Raw genomic sequence first — 20,516 nt, 5'->3', positions numbered from 1 at the left:
CTTAACTCAGATGTTATTTATTATTGTTTATTAGGCTGGCTTGGGGCAGCTGGTGATATTTTGATGTAATAAATAATATTAACACTCTACTCACTCATTTCTTATGTTTAAACCAAAAGTGATAATTTTAATAGTTATAGTAGTATAATATTTCAAGAATTGTAATATAACAATAAAATACAAATTGGTAAGTCACACGCACCCCTCTGATCCTACCCTCAAGGCCTATACAATTTCACCTGCATGCAATACAAAAAATTACCTTTTGGTAGCTACCGGATATGCCTAGGCAAATATAAAAAATATTCCTAGGTGTACACCTGGGTTGCAATTCTAACTGTCATGCATGACACACTTTACATATATTATACATGAATTTGTCATAATAGTGACAATAGGAAGAAATGCATACTATATATATATATTATATTAAAATTATATATCTTGTTAATCGAATGAGTACTCTAGAAATATTGTATACATTCACTTTCTAGCAGTTTGTACTATCTTTTCTGGAAAAGCGAATATAATGATGTATCCTGGAATGTTTTATGCTACTTTAAGTTGAATAAGTCTTGTCCAAATTTTGCTGAAGAATAAAATGTTGACTGAATATATATATATAGGTTACATATATGTTAGTTGACTATCTTTCTTTCTGCTGTCAGGGAGGTTTCCACTGGATAAATTACTTTTGTTCTGCCTGACAGTTTGTGTTTCACTATTGTATCCTTTTCCTTTGTATCTAGTCTATATAAACAGTCTGGCAGTGATCCCAGCACTAAAAGTTACTTTGTTTAGCCAGACTGTATGATGCAGGTTAATATATCTCCCTCCACTGAGTAAATCACTTTCCTTTTGCCTGACAGTTTGAGGTTCACTTATTGTATCCTTTTCATTTGTATCCAGTCTATGTAGACAGTCTGGCAGTGATCTTGGTACTTAAAGTTACTTTGTTTAACCAGACTGTATAGTGCAAGTTAATATGTCTCCCTCCACTGGGTAATTACTGGTTATTAAGTTCTTGTTAGTCTATATAACCGCACTCTCTTGATAACTCTTTCTGGCCCATGCAATATACTAATAGTTCTTTTAGTACATGTGTGTCTTTGAATTCAGGTATTTCAGCACTTGCAAAGAAATACACCATGTAGGCAGTTCATATCTCTCCTTGCACTATCATTATTAGTTATTATACTGCTACTAATAAAGAGTCAATGTCCCTTGTGGATAAGTGTTTATAAGTGCAACAGGTGAGTGCAAGATTATTTGTTTCTCACCACTCCTTGATTAGTTGTGCTCTTTGACCTCTCTGTCCATGGGTTCTGTCATACATAAGGCTGCACTGGAATTACTTCTTTCTCTCCCTCAACTTCTTTTCTGACAGCTTTGTACCTCAGCTGCTGGCTCAGCTATATTTACAATTCATCTGTGACAACATCACTCTCCTGGGCATTACATCAAAGAGTGCTCCGCACACCTGTTCAATGTTTGCAGCTGGTGTCAGCAGGAGGCAGAAACACTCTCAATGTGCCAAGCTCTTAGGTATATCAGAGGGGTGGCGCCATCAGCCTACCTACCGCTCACTGTTTACAGCTCAACAACAGCGGCAGCATACAGAACGCTCTGTAACCCCCTTGGCAAATATCAATAAGTGGCCGTTTCAGTCTTCTCCTATTGCTCACTCCTGTTTACAGCTTAGATGAGTGATAGCAGCGGATAGACTTCAATCTCACCACTAATCAATGTGCCTTACACTGGCTTTACTCGGCGCTGGCCTCAGTCATGGAGCCATCCTCCGCCAATATTACAGCTCTATGGCAGAGGGGAAGCATCCAAGTACTGTGCGCTGACCGAGGGAACTGCAGACTGCCCTATAGCGGAGGGAACCCACTTTTATCCCCCTTACCATAACACTCGCGCTAACCAGCAGGCTCCTATTGGTCCTATCTTCTCCCTGCTGCCAATCAGCGCGTAGTCTCCTCCAGCAGCTCGCAGTCCAGGTAGCGGCGCGAGGGACCCCATCCTTCCCGCCCTGCAGGCTATTGCTATAGCGGCTCGTGATACCCACAGAGCACCTGCTTTGGCGCCCTGCAGGGTATTGCTATGGTCTCGTGGTCAGCGCAAGACAACTATCTTGCCGCCATGTAGCGGCGCGAGGGACCCCGTCCTTCCCGCCCTGCAGGCTATTACTATAGCGGCTCGTGATACCCACAGAGCACCCGCTTTGCAGCCCTGCAGGGTATTACTACGGTCTCGCGGTCAGCGCGAGACAACTATCTTTCCGCCACAACTCACCATCTAAACTGCCTGAGGTAAACACACTCCTCAGGCAGCATATGTGAATCCCATTGACAGCTATATATTTAGTTCTATACAGTATATACACAATTTCTGTAGTTATCTCCTAAACAATCATAACTGTACATGTACCTATCTACATATATATATGCACAACCTATATACTACAAGTGATAATTTCATACTTAGGACATCTGAATTCTATATACCTATCCAGAATTATTTTAATCTTTTAAATTACCCCATATATTTATTTATTTATTAATACATGGCTACATATGTAAATAAAAATGCAATAAAAAAAGAAAAAAAGAAACCCTTCAGATTTTCACTAAAAAAGTCTCCAGACTCCATGTAGGGGAAAATTTCCAATCTAGTTCCTGTGGTATACACCAGTTTATTTGCATCCCAGCATTAAATACTAAATTATCTTAATCCCTGAAAACAGAGGAGGGGCTACAGTTTGGGAGGCTTTGTCCCCTAGTTTTTCAGTTTGTCCAGTAATGTGGTAATTAATAGTTAAATATTTGCTTGGTTGATATCCTTTCTGTTCCACACTAGGGATACGGTCATTAGGTCGGCACAACTTAGGTTGACAGTCATTAGGTTGACCACTAAAGGTTGACATGCATTAGGTTGATAGGGACACTAGGTTAACATGGGCATTAGGTCGACATGTACTAAGTCAACAAGTCAAATGGTTGACATGCACCCCAAATACACATAATGCCCAAAGCAGTAGTGCCCTTTATACAATGCCCTCAGTAGAAGTGCCCCTTATGCAATGCCCACTGTAGTGGTAGTGCCCACAGTTTTAGTGCCACAGTATTGGTGCCCCTTATATAGTGCCCCCGGTAGTAGTGTCCCTTATGTCCCCAGATGTGATGCTCCTTATTATATACCCCCTATGCAATGCCCCCGTGTAGTAGTGCCACTTAGCAGTTATGTTCCCTGTAATTATGCCCCCTGTAGTTATGACCCCTGTAGTTATGCCCCCTGTAGTTCTTCCCCCATTAGATTTGCCCCCAATTGGTTTGCCCCTACTAGATATGCCCCCAGCTGGTTTGCCCCCACTAGATATGCCCCCAGATGCTTTGCCCCCACTAGATATGCCCCCAGCTGCTTTGCCCTCACTAGATATGCCCCCAGTTGGTCCTCCCAGTAGCGCCGCTTACACACACAAAAAAAAAAATCCCTATCAAAATAAACACATTACTCACCAGCCCCACTCCTGTTTCCAGACTGCTGCTGACCTCTGCCTGGTGCTTGCTCCTCAGAACTATGGGAGAGATGTCATGACATCTTTCCCATAGTTCACTCTGTGGGACTCGGGTGGCACCAAAAGTTTGTCTTTGGCAGGGGATTAGTTTTTTAGGCTAAGAGAGAAATCAGATTTTAACCAGCTTTAGAGATGAGAGCATATGATTGATGCAGGAGAAAATACAGAATCGACAATTTGAAACTGAGATAGTTCTTCCCAATCTAGCTCTCAGGGTGTTTGCTGCTATTCTGCCAGTGCATGTGTACAGCAGAGGCTATTGTTATCTGCTGGTCAGCAAGAATACTGGATGTCCCACCTAACAGACATTTCACTTACAATAGTAATCCTCCTCAGGGGCCCCTGAGGAAAATTTCTAATGTAACTGAAACAGACATCAGGCGGAAAATCTTGTGAACTTTCTGAGATGTTTTTCAATAAATTGCTACATTTATATCAACTACACAGTGAACACTGTTCCTATTTATCTCCACTGCTGGGACCTGTACTTCCACAGATAAAGACAATATAATTTTTTAACATTTTCACAGCTATCAGCCCAGCACCCACTTCCCAGGGGTGCTGCGGACAGTACCGGCTTCATCCCTGGCCCTTGGGTGCCTGGAGGTGGGGACCTCTTTATTTTAGGTGTCCTCACTCCCCCAGGGAACCCCGGCCAGGGGTGGCTAGTTGGGGGGAGTGATGCTTTGGCCGCAGGGACCTATATAAAAATGTCAGCTGGCTGTGGCATCACCTCCCTGGCTAGTGGACCCTGGTGCTGGTTTCAAAAATATGGGGGACCCCTACTTCTTTTGTCCCCCATATTTTTTAAACCAGGACCAGTCCAAGAGTCCATTGCTGGTTGTTTAAATATGGGAACCCCCAATCAATTTGTTTTCCTGTATTTTTGCAACCAGGACTGGCTCAAAGAGCTCGAGGCTGGTTATGCTTTTGGGGGGGACCTGCACATAATTTTTTTTAGATTTTAGCACTTTCTTTACTTTCACACACAGAAGCATGCACGGATCTCATTGATCTTTGCGTGCTTCTCCAAAAATCACCAGTTTAAATCTGGTCTGTTATTCTGTAAATATTTGGTAAAGGTTTTGTGTGCAAGTGAAAAAATTGCATCCTATTACATATGCAATTTTCATTGTTTTCAATGGGATAACATATGGATGCAATTTTTCACTTGCGATTTTTGGTATATGTTAAAAACTTGTGATTTTTAACAAAATTGCAAGCTATTACATTTGCAATTTTTGGAAAACGTGCAGATTTTTCGGTAACAATCGTACGTTTTCCAAAATCACACCCTATTACTTTTATCCTCCAATGTTGAAACACAATGCCAGTGTTTCCCAATCACAGTCCTCAAGAAACACTAACAGACCAGGTTTTAAGAGTAGCCATTCTTGAGCACAGGTGACATACTGTAATTAGTACCTCAGTTATTTTGAATTGAGGATCTGTGCATGGATATCACTAAAATCTGGATTGTTAGTGTGCATTGAGGACTGACGTTTGGAATCACTTCACAATGCCACTATTGCTGTTCTGTTAAATAAAAAGAAGTGTTTTGGTTCTTCAAATTTGGTGAGTGTATCCTGTTTTTTTCTTTGTACTTTGGCGTATCAGACAAATTAATTATGCTTAGAAGTGAGTGTGCATGGGTAAAACATTATAAATAGTCCTGATGTGTAATGAGTTGGACTATGTAAGATAACTTTCCTACTTATGAGGCTGGTTAGCATTACAGATGGCCCAACAGCTTTTTGTACAGTACAATGGCATCAGAACATACTGTACATACTTCAAAAAGGTAATACTGTAGTTACAAGAATGTACTGTATATACTGTTTATTAACATCTCTTGTGGACACCCTGGCCAAATTGCTTATCCTACCTATTATGTAAGTCAAAATATATTAACTCAATTTATGCAGAGAACATGCTTAAAATGAATAAAATAAATCAGGCACTGTGATATCCCCAAAAAATTGGGCAACCTTCCAATTTATTAATACTTTTTAAGCTTTCAAAATCTGATTTCATTTTTGCCCCCCCCCCCCCCCCATACATCAGCAATAAATTGCTGTAATGATCCTGATCCCAACCATTTTCATTTCCATAATTCCCCAATGGCTCACCAATCATCAATGGCCGGTCAGTGGATCGCCAGTGCAAGTGGGTAGGAGATTCCAGATCGCAGCAGCTGATGTTTGGGAGCCATAAGATTATGACATCTGAAGACAGTTTCAGAATGAACTACAGATAGTAGACTATAGAAAAAGCATTGGAAGGCTTTTAAAAAAATTTAAAAAAAAAAGCGTCCATTTCTGGATTTTCAGTGTCAAAAAGTTTGGGGCACTGCAGTCAGATTTTAAATACCCAGAAGAGTTTGATCAAACTACTTATAAAATGGTCAGATTTGTAAAGCAGAACACACATTCTGTACAGTATCACTGCAAATGACCTGATCAAAGGTTCAGCATAGTGATCAATAATTCCACAGTGGATTTTCTCTGGCACAGAATGATGTGTGTAGAATAGTCGATTGACCTCATCACAAAAAGACAACATCTGAACTTTACAAGATAAAACTTTATCATTAAAAAACTTTTTGGAAAAATGGGGGTCATTCTGACCCGTTCGCTTGCTGCTTTTTATTGCAGCCGAGCGAACGGGTCCCCACTGTGCATGCGCCAGCACCATAGTGCACTGGCGCATGCCAGATGGCCAAAGGCCTATAGCCGGGCTGTGCTCGCCTCTGCCTGATTGACAGGCAGAGGCGGACGCTGGGCGGGGGGGTGGAACAGCAGCGTTTGGCCGCCGTTTCGTGGGTGCAGTCCGGCCAATGCAGGCATGGCCGGACCGAATGGGGGGCGGGCCGCAGCGGCTGCATGACGTCACGTGCAGCCGCTGCAGGCCGAGGAGAGGTGAGTAGCTCCCAGCCAGCACGCTAAAGCTGTGCTGGTCGGGAGCTACTCTTAAAGTGCAAAGGAATCACCGCTGTGTAAATTTAGCACAGCTACGATCATCTCTGAATGACCCCCAATGTGCTTTGAACTGAAACAGTGAAAAAATTATGGTACTTCCATCAGGATAGAAATATTGATAGAGAAACCTACGTGAAGCATATGTTGCAAATAACACATTACCAACTTTTAAACATAAATTCTATACTCTATACACTACATTTCAGTTAAACTTTCAGCAAAACCAGGCATTACCAAACTGTATATACTGTATAAAGTACTGATAACTTTAGTTCCAGTTTAAGGTTAATGTAAAGTTACAGTAGCCTGATTCGTAGAAATTAGTCAAAAGCCAGTGTAAAAATTTACAAAAAGTTAAATATATTGCCATTTTTCAAAAGATTCAAATGATGCATTGATAATTGCATATTGCAAATACCGTAGCATTACAGCACAGTTTCTGGCACAGTTAGAAAAGACACAGTGCAGGAAAAATGTGTTTTGGAAACAAGTAGCTGTTTTGTAAATAGCTTCTCCTCCAATTAACTCACTATCCATCACTGTAAAAAGCTATATGGTGAAATTAGATGAACGAGGAAGAGGGAAAAGTTTTAAAAAGCCAACAAAATCAACTAGAAACAGGCAGAGATCTATCACATGCAATTTCTTTCTTTGCCTGCTGAAGAAAAATGATGACATTAATATCCCCAGATAAAGATTTATCAAGGCTTAAAGATTCAACCCTATACAAAACTAACATGAAGTGATATGTTTTTCCTTTGTGCAAATTATTTGACATTGACTAGGTTGCAGTAATAAATGGCAATAAAAATCTTATACTGAATCACTGAACTATAAGAACATTATCAGTAGAATATAGGAAATATTTACTAATGGAGAGACAGAAAACACATACAACAATACATTTCATTAAAAAAAAGTTTGTTATGGTATGCCTTACAGTGTGTGTCACTGAAACTAAATCATTTGCATATGAATGCTGTTTTCAGAAAATACAAATTAAATGTTTTGGGAGGAATTCACAAAAGTCTCTAAAGAATTCTCAAATGGTGGCATCAGGGTTGATGACACCATGTGCTGCTATCAAAGGTGCAGCATACTGCATGATAATGCACATTTAGTATAGGAAATAAGATTAGATAATTTTCCAGTTATTGTAAATAAAGAATATTTTAACTAATATTTTTTTTAAAAATATCAAAAACATTTGGTAAATATGAGAGAAATTTAACAATTACATTTCTTATCTTACTTATTTTCAAATTGGGAATATAGTTGTTAATTGTGAATTGAAAAAAGTATTTGAAATAATGTATACAAAAATATATTAAATAATATATAGTTGTACTCCATTCCCTATAGCACATTAACAAATATGTGCTGTAGTTAAACAGCATTTTTATGGTCTTATGCACCTACCTTTGTATTTGTTGCTTTGGTGTAGTGTTATTCTTACGCACAATGTGCATCATAGCTAGTATTATTCATATACATTTTATCAGTCAAATCATTGTTGATCAATTATTGATATGTTAATACTTAAACATTTAGCAGCAAATAGCTGAATAAAAATATTATTTGAAGTTTTTGAACCATGATATTCTCATGTTAATTTAGATGTTTTGAAGGAAAAATAAGTTCTGTATATCTCTAAATATCTCTAAATTTACCATAACTTAATGAATTAATGCAATTAAGTTAGAAAAGTTGTATTTTTAGTAGATTTTGAGCTAATCACATGCCCAAATAAGAGTGTGAAAAATAAACTGTGTAAACAAAGGAGAGCACCAACGGACTTTAAATACATTTTTTTAAAGTCTGTATATCCCCTTCCACTTGGAAAATACACTTTGCTTTTTATTTCAGTATTTTATACACTCTTCTGTACTTAATTCCACAATTTCTAATGACATTACTTTCTTAGTATTTTTTAAAAAAGGTTTCTATTTGCTCCTGATCTGGATCTTTTAGCAGCTGAACCCAGTGCTAATCTGACTAGAAATGGTTACTTTTAGCTTGAGGGGCCCACAAAATATTATTCCTCCACACGCCATTTGAAAGCCCTACCAATAATAAAAAACATACACATTCTCCATAGTCATATTGCAATACTAGAGCAGCATAATGAATCAATGGTCACATGTCACAAGTAGATAGAACTATAGCACATGGATTTTTACTAGAAACCTGAGTAGTAATAGCTAGAAACCAAAAAGGGACTTGCTCAACTATTTATTAGTTATAACTAGTTATTTATATAATGCACAAATATTCTGCAGCACTTTACAGAAAATATTTGGCCATTCACATCAGTCCCTGCCCCAGTGGAGCTTACAATCTATAGTCACATCTACACACATACATGCTAGGCTTCATTTTTGTCAGGAGCCAATTAATTTACCAGCATATTTTTGGATTATAGGAGGAAACCAGACCACCCGGAGGCAACCCATGCAAGTAAGGGGAGAATATACAAGCTCCACACAGTTAGGGCCATAGTGGGAATTGAACCTACAACCTCAGTGGTAGGAGGCCGTAATGCTAACCAATAACCCATTGTAACTGTGCCACATATGTACCTGTGTACTGGCAAAGTAGACTTAAGCAGAAGTCTCTTGCCTAACACAGCCCCACAAAATGTATTCAGGAAAAGCACAATTGATTTTCAGTATCTGTAAAGTAGTTTTTGGTAGAGATGAGCGGGTTTGGTTCTCTGAGAGCCAAACCCTCCCCCCCCCCCCGTACTTCACATCACGAGCCCGGATCCAAGTCAGGCTCGTGTTTTCCCACCTGACTCAGAAACCAGAACTAGGCAAAATGACATAATCCCGCTGTCGGATTCTTGCAGGGTTTGGATTCCATATAAGGAGCCGAGCATCCCTGCCATTTTCACTTGTGTCTCCATCCTCAGTGTCCACAGTGGTAGTGTCTTGTGCTGCATTAGTCCAGTGGTGGTATCTTGTGCTGCACCAGCCCAGTCACAGTGGTGGTGTCCTCTGCTGCCATATGTCCAGTGCTGCTGTACAAGTCCAGTCCAGTGGTGCTGTGTTGTGCTGCATCAGTCCAGCGGTGGTGTCTTGTGCTGCATCACTCCAGTCACAGTGGTAGTGTCCTCTGCTGCCATATGTCCAGTGCTGCTGTATAAGTCCAGTCCATTGCAGTGGTGCTGTGTGTTGTCCTGCATCAGTCCAGTGGTGGTGTCCCTGTGCTGCTGTATATGTCCAGTGGTACTGCCGTATATGTCCAGTGATACTGCCGTATATGTCCTTTGATACTGCTGAATCTATGTCCAGCGGTACTGCTATATAAATCCAGTGATCCTGCTGTATATTTTCAGCGGTACTGTCATAAATGTCCAGAGATCCTGCCGTATAATTCCAGTGATACTGCTGTATAATTCCAGTGGTACTGGCGTATAAGTCCAGTGGTACTGGCGTATAAGTCCAGTGATCCTGCAGTATAATTCCAGTGGTGCTGGCATATAAGTCCAGTCAAGTGATACTGCTGTACATGTCCAGTGATACTGCCATATATGTCCATTGATAATGCCGTATATGTCCAGCGGTACTGCCGTATAAATCTAGTGATCCTGCTGTATAATTCCAGTGATCCTGCCATATAATTCCAGTGGTACTGGTGTATAAATCAAATGATCCTGCTGTATAATTCCAGTGGTACTGGTGTATAAATCCATTTAAGTGATACTGACATATATGTCCAGTGATACTGCCGTATATGTTCAGTGATACTGCCGAATATATGTCCATTGATCCTGCCGTATATGTCCAGCTGTACTGCCGTTTAAATCCAGTGATCCTGCTGTATAATTCCAGTGATCCTGCCATATAAATCCAGTGGAACTGGCGTATATGTCCATTGACACAGCCGTATATGTCCAGCAATACTGTCGTAAAAAAACAGTGATCCTGCTGTATAATTTCTGTGATCCTGCTGTATAATTCCAGTGGTACAGGCGCATAAATCCAGCATTCCTGTTGTATAATTCCAGTGCTACTGGCGTATAAATCCAGTCCAGTGATACTGCTGTATATCTGTCCAGTGGTATAGCCGTATATATCCATTGATACTGCAGTATATGTCCAGCAGTACTGCCGTATAAATCCAGTGATCCTGACGTATAATTCCAGTGATCCTGCAGTATAATTCCAGTGGTACTAGCGTATAATTCCAGTGATCCTGCTGTATAATTCCAGTGGTACTGGCGTATAAATCCAGCGATCCCGCAGCATAATTCCAGTGATACTGCCATATATGTCCATTGATACTGCCGTATATGTCCAGCAGTACTGCTGTATAAATCCAGTGATCCAGCCGTATAATTCCAGTGATCCTGCCGTATAATTCCAGTGGTACTGGCGTATAAATCCAGTGATCCTGCCGTATCATTTCAGTGGTACTGGCATATAAATCCAGTCCAGTGATACTGCCATATATATCCAGTGATACTGCTGTATATGTCCAGTGATACTGCTGTATATGTCCACTGATACTGCCGTATATGTCCAGTGGTACTGCTGTATAAATCAAATGATCCTGCTGTATAATTCCAGTGATCCTGCAGTACAAATCCAGTGGTACTGGCGTATAAATCCAGTGATCCTGCCGTATAATTCCAGTGGTACTGGCATATATATCCAGTCCAGTGATACTGCCGTATATGTCCAGTGATACTGCCGTATATGTTCATTGATACTGCCATATATGTCCAGTGATACTGTCGTATATGTCCATTGATACTGCCGTATATGTCCAGCGGTACTGCCGTATAAATCCAGTGATCCTGCTATATAATTTCATAGAAATCCATATAATTCCGTATAAATCCAGTCCAGTGGTGCTGCCATATAAACTCTGTGGTGTTGTCCTGTGCTGTATATTATTTACTCCAAATAAAGGGGTTATTAATTCTTAATCAAAATAATTTTCACAGGGTTTGCCCTGTATGGTGTAGAGGTACACTCTCCTATACCGCAGATTGGGGGTCATTCCGAGTTGTTCGCTAGCAGATTTCGAATGCAGCGCATCAATCAGGCAAAAAAGAAGCACTTCTGCGCATGTGTATGTGACGCAATGCGCACGCACGTCGTACTATTACAAAGAACTATGTAGTTTCATACAAGGTCTAGCGAAGCTTTTCAGTCGCACTGCTGGCCGCAGAGTGATTGACAGGAAGTGTGCGTTTCTGGGTGTCAACTGAGCGTTTTCAGGGAGTGTACGGTATAACGCAGGCGTGCCAGATAAAAATGCAGGCGTGGCTGGCCGAACGCAGGGCGTGTTCGTGACGTCAAAACAGGAACTGAATAGTCTGAAGTGATCGCAAGCTAGGAGTAGGTCTGGAGCTACTCTGAAACAGCACACAATTTTTTTGTAGCCGCACTTCGATCCTTTCGTTCGCACTTCTGCTAAACTAAAATACATTCCCAGAGGGCGGCGTCTTAGCGTTTGCACGGTTGCTAAAAGCAGCTAGTGAGCAAACAACTCGGAATGACCCCCATTGTTATATACCTCCAGAAAAATAATGCAGAACAAAAATTTGGAGTATAAAATAGGGAAAGATCAAGAACCACTTCCTCCTAGTGCTGAAGCTGCTGCCACTAGCCATGACATAGACGATGAAATGCCATCAACGTCGTCTACCAAGGCCGATGCCAAATGTGATAGTAGAGGGCATGTAAAATCCAAAAAGCCAAAGTTCAGTAAAAAGACCCTAAAAAACATATTTAAATGGTCTGAGGAGAAACGTAAACGATACAGAGTGCAAGGAACGGCTAAGGCCTTGGCCTATGTTCATGACTAGTGGATCAGCTTCACATGATGATGGAAGCCCTCATCATCCCGCTAGAAAAATTATCAGAGTTAAGCTGGCAAAAGCACAGCAAAGAACTGTGCATTCTAAAATGGTATCACAAATCCCCAAGGAGAATCCAAGAGTGTCGGCGGTTGCGATTCCTGACCTTCCCAACACTGGATGGGAAGAGGTCTCTCCTTCCACCATTTGCATGCCCTCTGCAAGTGCTGGAAGGAGACCCATAGTCCAGCTTCTGATATTCAAATTGAAGATGTCACTGTTGAAGTACACCAGGGAGAGGATATGGGTTTTTCTGGCGCTGAGGAGGATGTTGACGATGAGGATTCTGATGGTGATGTGGTTTGTTTAAATCAGGCACAAGGGGAGACACCTGGTATCCGTGGGTGAATAAGGCCATTGTGATGCCTTGGCAAAATACCAAAAAAGCCAAATCTTCGGTGTGGAATTATTTCTCCACAAATCCAGATAACAGGTGTCAAGCCGTGTGTTGCCTGTGTCAAACTGTAATAAGTAGGGGTAAGGACGTTAACTAACTAGGAACATCCTCCATTATACGTCACCTGCAGTGCATTCATCAGAAGTCAGTGTCAAGATGTGAAATTTTGGGTAAGAGCGTAAGCAGTCCACTGACACCTAAATTCCTTCTTCCTCTTGTACCCAAGCTCCTGCAAGCCGCACCACCAACTACCTCAATGTCAACTTCCTCCTCAGTCAGAAACATCAGAAGTCCTGCAGGCCATGTAACTGGTAAGAGTAAGGAGTCCTCTCCTTACTGGGATTCCTCTGGAGGATCCTTGAGTGGTACGCCTGCTGTTTCTGCCGCTGCTGTTGTTGCTGCTGGGAGTCGATTGTCATCCCAGAGGGGAAGTCGCAAAACCATTTGTACTACTTCAACTAAGCAATTGACTGTCCAACAGTCCTCTGTGAGGAAGATTAAATATGACAGCAGTCATCCTTTTGCAAAGCAGATAACTGAGGCCTTGACAGCTATGTTGGTGTTAGACATGAGTCCGGTATTCACCATTAGTTCAGTGGGACTTAGAAAATTGTTTGAGGTACTGTGTCCCCGGTATCAAATCCCATCTTGGTTACACTTCACTAGGCAGGCGATACCAAGAATATACAGAGACATCAATAAAAGTGTCCTCAGTGTCCTAAAAAATGCAGTTGTACCCACTGTCCACTTAACCACAGACAAGCAGACAAGTGGAACTTGGCAGACTAAGGACTATATGACTGTCACAGCCCATTGTGTAGATGTATTGCCTCCCACAGCAACAACAGCAGTGCCACCAGTAGCAGCATCTCGCAAACGCCAACTCGTTCCTAGACAGGCTACGCCATGTATCACCGCTTTCCGTAAGAGGCACACCGCTGACAACCTCTTACGGAAACTGAGGTACATCATTGCACAATGGCTTACCCCAAATTGTCTCTCCTGTGGATTTGTGATATCGGACAATGCCACCAATATTGTGCATGCATTATATCTGGGCAAAATGCAGCATGTCCCATATTTTGCACATACAATTAATTTGGTGGTGCAGAATTTTTTTTAAAAATGACAGGGGCATGCAGGAGAAGCTGTCAGTGGCCCAAAAAATTGCGGCCCACTTTCGTCATTCAGCCACCGTGTGCCGAAGACTGGAGCACCATCAAACACTCCTGAACCTGCCCTGCCATCACCTGAAGCAAGAGGTGGTAACGAGGTGGGATTCAACACTCTCTATGCTTCAGAGGATGGAGGAGCAGCAAAAGGCCATTCAAGCCTATACATCCACCTACGATATAGTGCAAAGGAGGAGGAATGCACCTGACTCAAGTGCAGTGGAGAATGATTTCCGTCTTGTGCAAGGTTCTCCAACCCTTTAAACTTGCCACACGTGAAGTCAGTTCAGACTCTGCCAGATTGTCAGGTCATTCCCCTCATCAGGCTTTTGCAGAAGCAGCTGTAGAAATTGAAGGAGGAGCTAAGATGGAGCGATTCCGCAAAGTATGTGGGTTTTGTAGATGTAGCCTTTCATTCACTTTGCCAGGATTCAAGGGTGGTTAATCTGTTGAAATCAGAGCACTACATTTTGGCCTCCGTGCTCAATCCTAGGTTTAAAGCCTACGCTGAATCTCTCTTTCCAGCAGACACAAGTGTGAAGAGGTTCAAAGACCTGCTGGGGAGAAACTTGTCAACTAAAGCAGAACGTGACCCGTCAACAGCTCCTCCTTCATTTTCTCCCGCAACTGGGGTTGCGAGGAAAAGGATAAGATTTCCTAGCCCACCCGCTGGTGGTGATTCAGGGCAGTCAGGAGCGAGTGCTGACATCTGGCCGGACTGAAGTACCTGCCAAAGATTACTGACATGTCGTATACTGTCACTGCATATGATTCTGTCACCATTGAAAGAATGGTGGAGGATTATATGAGTGACAGCATCCAAGTAGGCATGTCAGACAGTCCGTATGTATACTGGCAGGAAAAAGAGGCAATTTGGATGCTCTTGCACAAACTGGCTTTATTTTACCTAACTTGCCCCCCTCCAGTGTGTACTCCGAAAGAGTGTTTAGTGCAGCCGGTAACCTTGTCAGTGATCAGCGTAGGAGGTTACTTCTACACAATGTGGGGAAGATGATGTTCATCAAAATGAATTATCAATTCAACGTGAAAGACCAGCCTCCAGAAAATACAGAGGGACCTGTGGTGGTGGATTCCAGCAGGGTTGAATTAATACTCTGGGAGGATGAGGATAGGTTGATGAGGATGAGGATGGTATCTTGCTTCTGTAGAGCCAGTTTGTGCATGGACAGATTCATTGCCACCTTGTTTTGTGGGGGCCAAAATGAACAAATCATTTCAGCCACAGTCGCGGGGCAGACCCTGGCACTGAAATGATTGGTTTGTTAAAGTGTGAAAAAATAATTATAAATTCATCCGGGAAGACCTTTACCAGCAATTGCCTCCAGAAAGTACACAGGGACCTGTGATGGTGGATTCCAGTGGGGATGAATTCATACTTTGTGAGGAGTAGGATGTACACAGTGAAAGGGGTAAGGAATCAGATGATGAGGATAAGGTCGACATCTTGCCTCTGTAGAGCCAGTTTGTGCAAGGAGAGATTTATTGCTTCTTTTTTGGTGGGCAGCCCAAACAAACCAGTCATTTCAGCCACATTCGTGTGGAAGACCCTGTCGCTGAAATGATTCGTTTGTTAAAGTGTGCATGTCCTGTTTATACAACATAAGGGTGGGTGGGAGGTCCCAAGGACAATTCCATCTTGCACCTCTTTTTCTTCTTTGCATGATGTGCTGTTTGGGCCAAGTTTTTTTAAGTGCCATCCTGTCTGCCATGGCAGTGCCACTCCTAGATGGGCGAGGTGTTTGTGCCGCACACTTGTGTCGCTTAGCTTAGTCATACAGCTACCTCATTGCACATCTTTTACTTCTTTGCATGATGTGCTGTTTTGGGCCTAGTTTTTTTAAGTGCCATCCTGTCTGCCACTGCAGTTCCACTCCTAAATGGGCCAGGTGTTTGTACTGCACACTTGTGTCGCTTAGCTTAGTCATACAGCCACCTCGTTGAAACCTTTTGGCCTAAAAACAATATTGTGAGGTGTGAGGTGTTCAGAATAGACTGGAAATGAGTGGAAATGAATGTTATTAAGGTTAATAATACTGTAGAATCAAAATTACGCTCAAATTCTGTGATTTTAGCTGTTTTTATGTTTTTTTCAAAATCATCCAAATCGAAAACCAAAACCAAAACACGAAGGGTGGTTTTGGCAAAACCAATACAAAACCAAAATGTGAGCGGGGAATTAGAACCAAAACCAAAACACAAAACACGAAAAGTGCCCGCTGTACATCTCTAGTTTTTGGAAGTAAGAAGGAAGTGTGTTAATGTGCTAAACAACTTGGCACTGGTTTTCCTTACACTAGTAATTAAATAAGGTTAGGCTGTGAAGATGTTTGAGGAAGTATATACTTTTAGTGAATTTTTTTCCATGTGTTAATGTGATGGGAGGCATTTGATATGCCGCTTGTCGGGATCCCGGTGCTCACCATACCAATGCTGGAATCCCGACAGCCAGCATACCAACAACTATTTCCCTCTTGGGGTGTCCATGACACCCCTGGAGGGAGAATAAATAGCATGGCGTGCAAGGGGCTCTTTTGTGCTCACCCCGCTGCCTGCATGCCGGCGAACGGGATGCTTGTGGCCAGGTTCCCAAGCACCGGCATAACATACTACAAGCAATGAGATAACTAAATTCCATTTAATTTATTTACTGTAATTTAAACAGCGCTGCTCCTGGAAATTCAAATGTAACATTATGAGCTATAGGTCCAGGATTAGTTTTTAAACTGCTTTGTAAACAGGGATGAGGTTGCTCAACTCTCTAGTGGGTGTTATACATTTGCCAATGCTTCTGGCAGATAAAGATCAGGAGCAAATCTCTGAATTTTAGAATCGTCAGAATTCATTTACAAATCTCTTCTCATACCCTGATTCAGCCCCTTTCTAATTTATCAGTATTATAGTTTTTACTTTTTTTGTTCAGTTATGGATATATTTTCAATTTTATGTTTTAACTGTAATACATTTGTATCAATATGTACATTTCTATTTATAATGATTGTTTTGATGCAATTATAATACAAAGAATTTGATTTTATGCTACTAATTGATGTTCTCTGTGACTTCAGTATGCACCACATTAAATTAGTGTTTCATTGACCATATAAGGGATGCTAATGATAATGAACATGGCACTTACAATGAACACTTATGAAATGATGTTATATAAATGTAGAGAACATTCAGTTAGGGAAAATAAGGTTAATATATTAGTTATTTGACACATGGACAAATAAATGCATGTACTGTAAATTAAGTTTTTCTATGCTTATTCATCTAACATTTGTTGTTGTCTATGTTAGCAGTATTCTACAGATTAAGAGGTATTTCAGAAGTACAGCTATTATAAAAGACATTTTCCACTTGAACTACATTATTTGAGTTATTTCATAAAACTGTTCTATAGAATTGCAGAGAAAATCATATAAACACTTATGGTGCTCTCATTGCTATTTCTCTGTGCTGTTTTATATTTTCAATTTCTTACTTATGTAATCACTATCCTTGACCTTCTTGCAGAAGGAGAGAAGATCTTGATTCATGTAGTATTTCAATAAAATAAATGTGTTTCTTTCAAATACTACACGTTATGAAACAAATAAAAGTTCATTAATTTCAACTTTGCTTTGAATTTACATAATTTCAATGTGATGCCTTTTTAATTACCAATAAATATTAGGACTATACTTCTTTACAAAGTACTGTATGTAAAAGTTTCAAAAATAATTTTCTGCTACAGATGTTTCTTCAGGACATACATGAAAGCAAGATGATATTTTAATGTATTCCTAATAACATACTGTACTTTACAAATAAAGTGTGTGGGTGATATCTCTTTCCTGGATTGTAGTCATGTTTTGTATTAAATAAATCTTTATCTTGGGCAGCAAAGTTGGTGTAATGGTTAGCATTACTTTTTTATAGCACTGACGTCTTGAGTTCAATTCCCACCGAGACCCTAACTGTGTGGAGTTCAGAAAACAGTGGGAAATCACTTCATATAGCGCTAGATGTTATAATTTAGAACATGCAGGTTACCGTATTCTTTTGTAGCCTGATGCATAGCTTGATACTTGAGCTTCATACTGTACAAGCATTGCAGCTCCCAAAAGAAATGTCAAAATAGTGTATATAGTGAAGCACAGTTTAATACATAAAAACACTAGATACAATTGATACAATAACTATCACATGAAGTGGGTATCCAACAGTGGCTGAAAAAATAACAATTACCGGCTTGTGGTCAGAACTGTCAACATGCAGTCCTTATGAACTTTAGTGAGATTTTAATTTCACAGTATTGGTCCCGGGTCCCTCACTGGATCTAGCTCTGATTCCTGATGGCCGGTTCCTCTGTCCTGATCGCCACTGGTCACCATGGCCAAAGCATGCGTTTCAGCCCTTAGCTCTGGTTCTTTTCAAGGTTCAATAGTCCAAAATGCAGATGTCCTCGTTGCGCTACAATCCCCTTATAACCCCCCTCCTGCATCCAGTCCTAACAGCAGGTGCAGCTGATCTCTATACATCAGTTTACTACAAGTCCCAAGATCCTTTGCTGCGCCCAACCAATCAGTGTCCACAAGCAGAGTGTCTATGTTAGGTATTGTTATGGCAACCAGACTGCGTCTCCCAGTGTCGGACTGGGCCATGAAGGGCCCACCTGGGCAATGCAGTGGTAGGGGCCCATGTGTAGGGGTGTGGCCAGTCTCCACAGAAGTTTGGATAACCATTAGCGAGTGAATGATCTGGGCCCCTTGATAAGTATATATAGTAAATACTGATAGCGCATGCAATGTATCAGATTAATAACACTAATGCACTGTAGAAAATACTCCATAGTTCTGTGCAGTATAAGGAAACATATGTATTATGTGTAATTCAAGTGCAGTCTGGATCTCGATCCTTAGAGGAGGAAGTGGGTCCCAGGTGGTGGGGTCCACCGGGGGTTTCACTTGTACACCTGTGGACAAGTCCAACCCTGGCGTCTCCTCTTGGTAAGGTGTATTGATTTGACTGGCCATAGTTTGTCTCATGTTGAATTGAAGGTTACCTATATCCATACCCAGCAGATCTTTGAATTTGAGGCACTCACTGGTTTTATGCTGAAAAATATATTACACCACGGGACATCCTGAAGAAATTGCTTGTTTTCTCCTTCAGTGGCACATTTGTACAGACACATTATACCAGAAGTGTTTAACATCAATATAAACAAATGAAAAAATGATTATGGAATAGTTTCCAATAACATTGAAACTAAGCAGAGAAGGTGCATAAAGTGAAGAAGTGACAAAAGTGCCAATGTGCAAAGACTAAAGTGCATACATTCAAAGCAACAATTTGACCTCAAAATTGAGGTACAAACCCCCTGGTTTTAAGGTACCTACCTCAAAAATGGTTTTCATTTCTGCCTCTGCAACTTGGCTTGCTAGATCTCTCTGGTGTTAGTGGTCTTTCATCCACTGTAACCCTTGAAAACATTTCATGCCAGATGTACAGCTAGTATGGCACTGCTTAAAGTGGTTGACAGTGCATGTGTTTCCACGCACCCCTTGATATTCCTCAAGTGTTCCCCAATGCAAACTTTCTTTCAGAGGTCTGGAAGTACGTTCTATGTAAAACAAGCCACAGTTGCATTCTATCGCGTAAATGACAATTTTGGTATTGCTGGTGATAAAAGTGTAAAGATTTCTCAACATTTTTATACTGACTGCTAAAAGTGGTCACAAAAACCATTCACTGGTTTTACATTCTCTCCTTCTATTATCTAGTAGCTTTTCTCTTGGAATTTCTTTAACGGTTTGAACTCTTTCACTAACTGAGGCAGGTGCATACCTCTATGCTAAAAAGCTGGCTTGCATGTCCACTGCCTGTGTTTCGTATACAACCATTTCTGACATTTCTTTTTAGAGCTGTAATGTATAAATGAGGATCGAGTATCAAGTGATTCATCAGGCTACAGACAAATATGGTGACCTGCATGTTTTAAATCATAACATCTAGTATTAAATGAAGTGATTTCCCACTTTTTTTCTGAACTCTGTTGGTGAAGGGATGAGGAAACCTTGGGGAAGTGATAAATTGGAAGGTGATAAAGGACCAGCCAGTCATCTCCTAACTGTCATTTTTCAAACCCAGCCTGTGACATGATAGTAAGGATCTGATTGGCTGGTCCTTTATCACTTTCCACTTTATCACTTCTCCGAGCTTAATAAATCTGCCTCCTTGTTTTGTGTTACTCATTCGTTTATAGCTGCTTCAATGGGCAATGAACACTTTTCAAATTCCATTCACCTAACTGTGTGGGTTTGTGTATTCTGCCTATGCTTGAGTGGGTTTCCTTTTGGTACTCCGCTTTCTTCCCACAATCCAAAACTATACATGTAGGTTACTTTGCTTCCAACAAAAATGAACCCTAATGTGTATGTGTTTGTACATGTCATAGGGAATATAGACATGTTTTGAGGAATCCTAATCTAGGTAACAATTTGTACTGGAATAA

The sequence above is a fragment of the Pseudophryne corroboree genome, chromosome 2 (assembly GCF_028390025.1).
Source record: "Pseudophryne corroboree isolate aPseCor3 chromosome 2, aPseCor3.hap2, whole genome shotgun sequence".
In the NCBI taxonomy this organism is placed as follows: Eukaryota; Metazoa; Chordata; class Amphibia; order Anura; family Myobatrachidae; genus Pseudophryne; species Pseudophryne corroboree.
The sequence above is the reverse complement of the archived record's forward strand: the minus strand, read 5'-3'. Positions refer to the sequence as shown.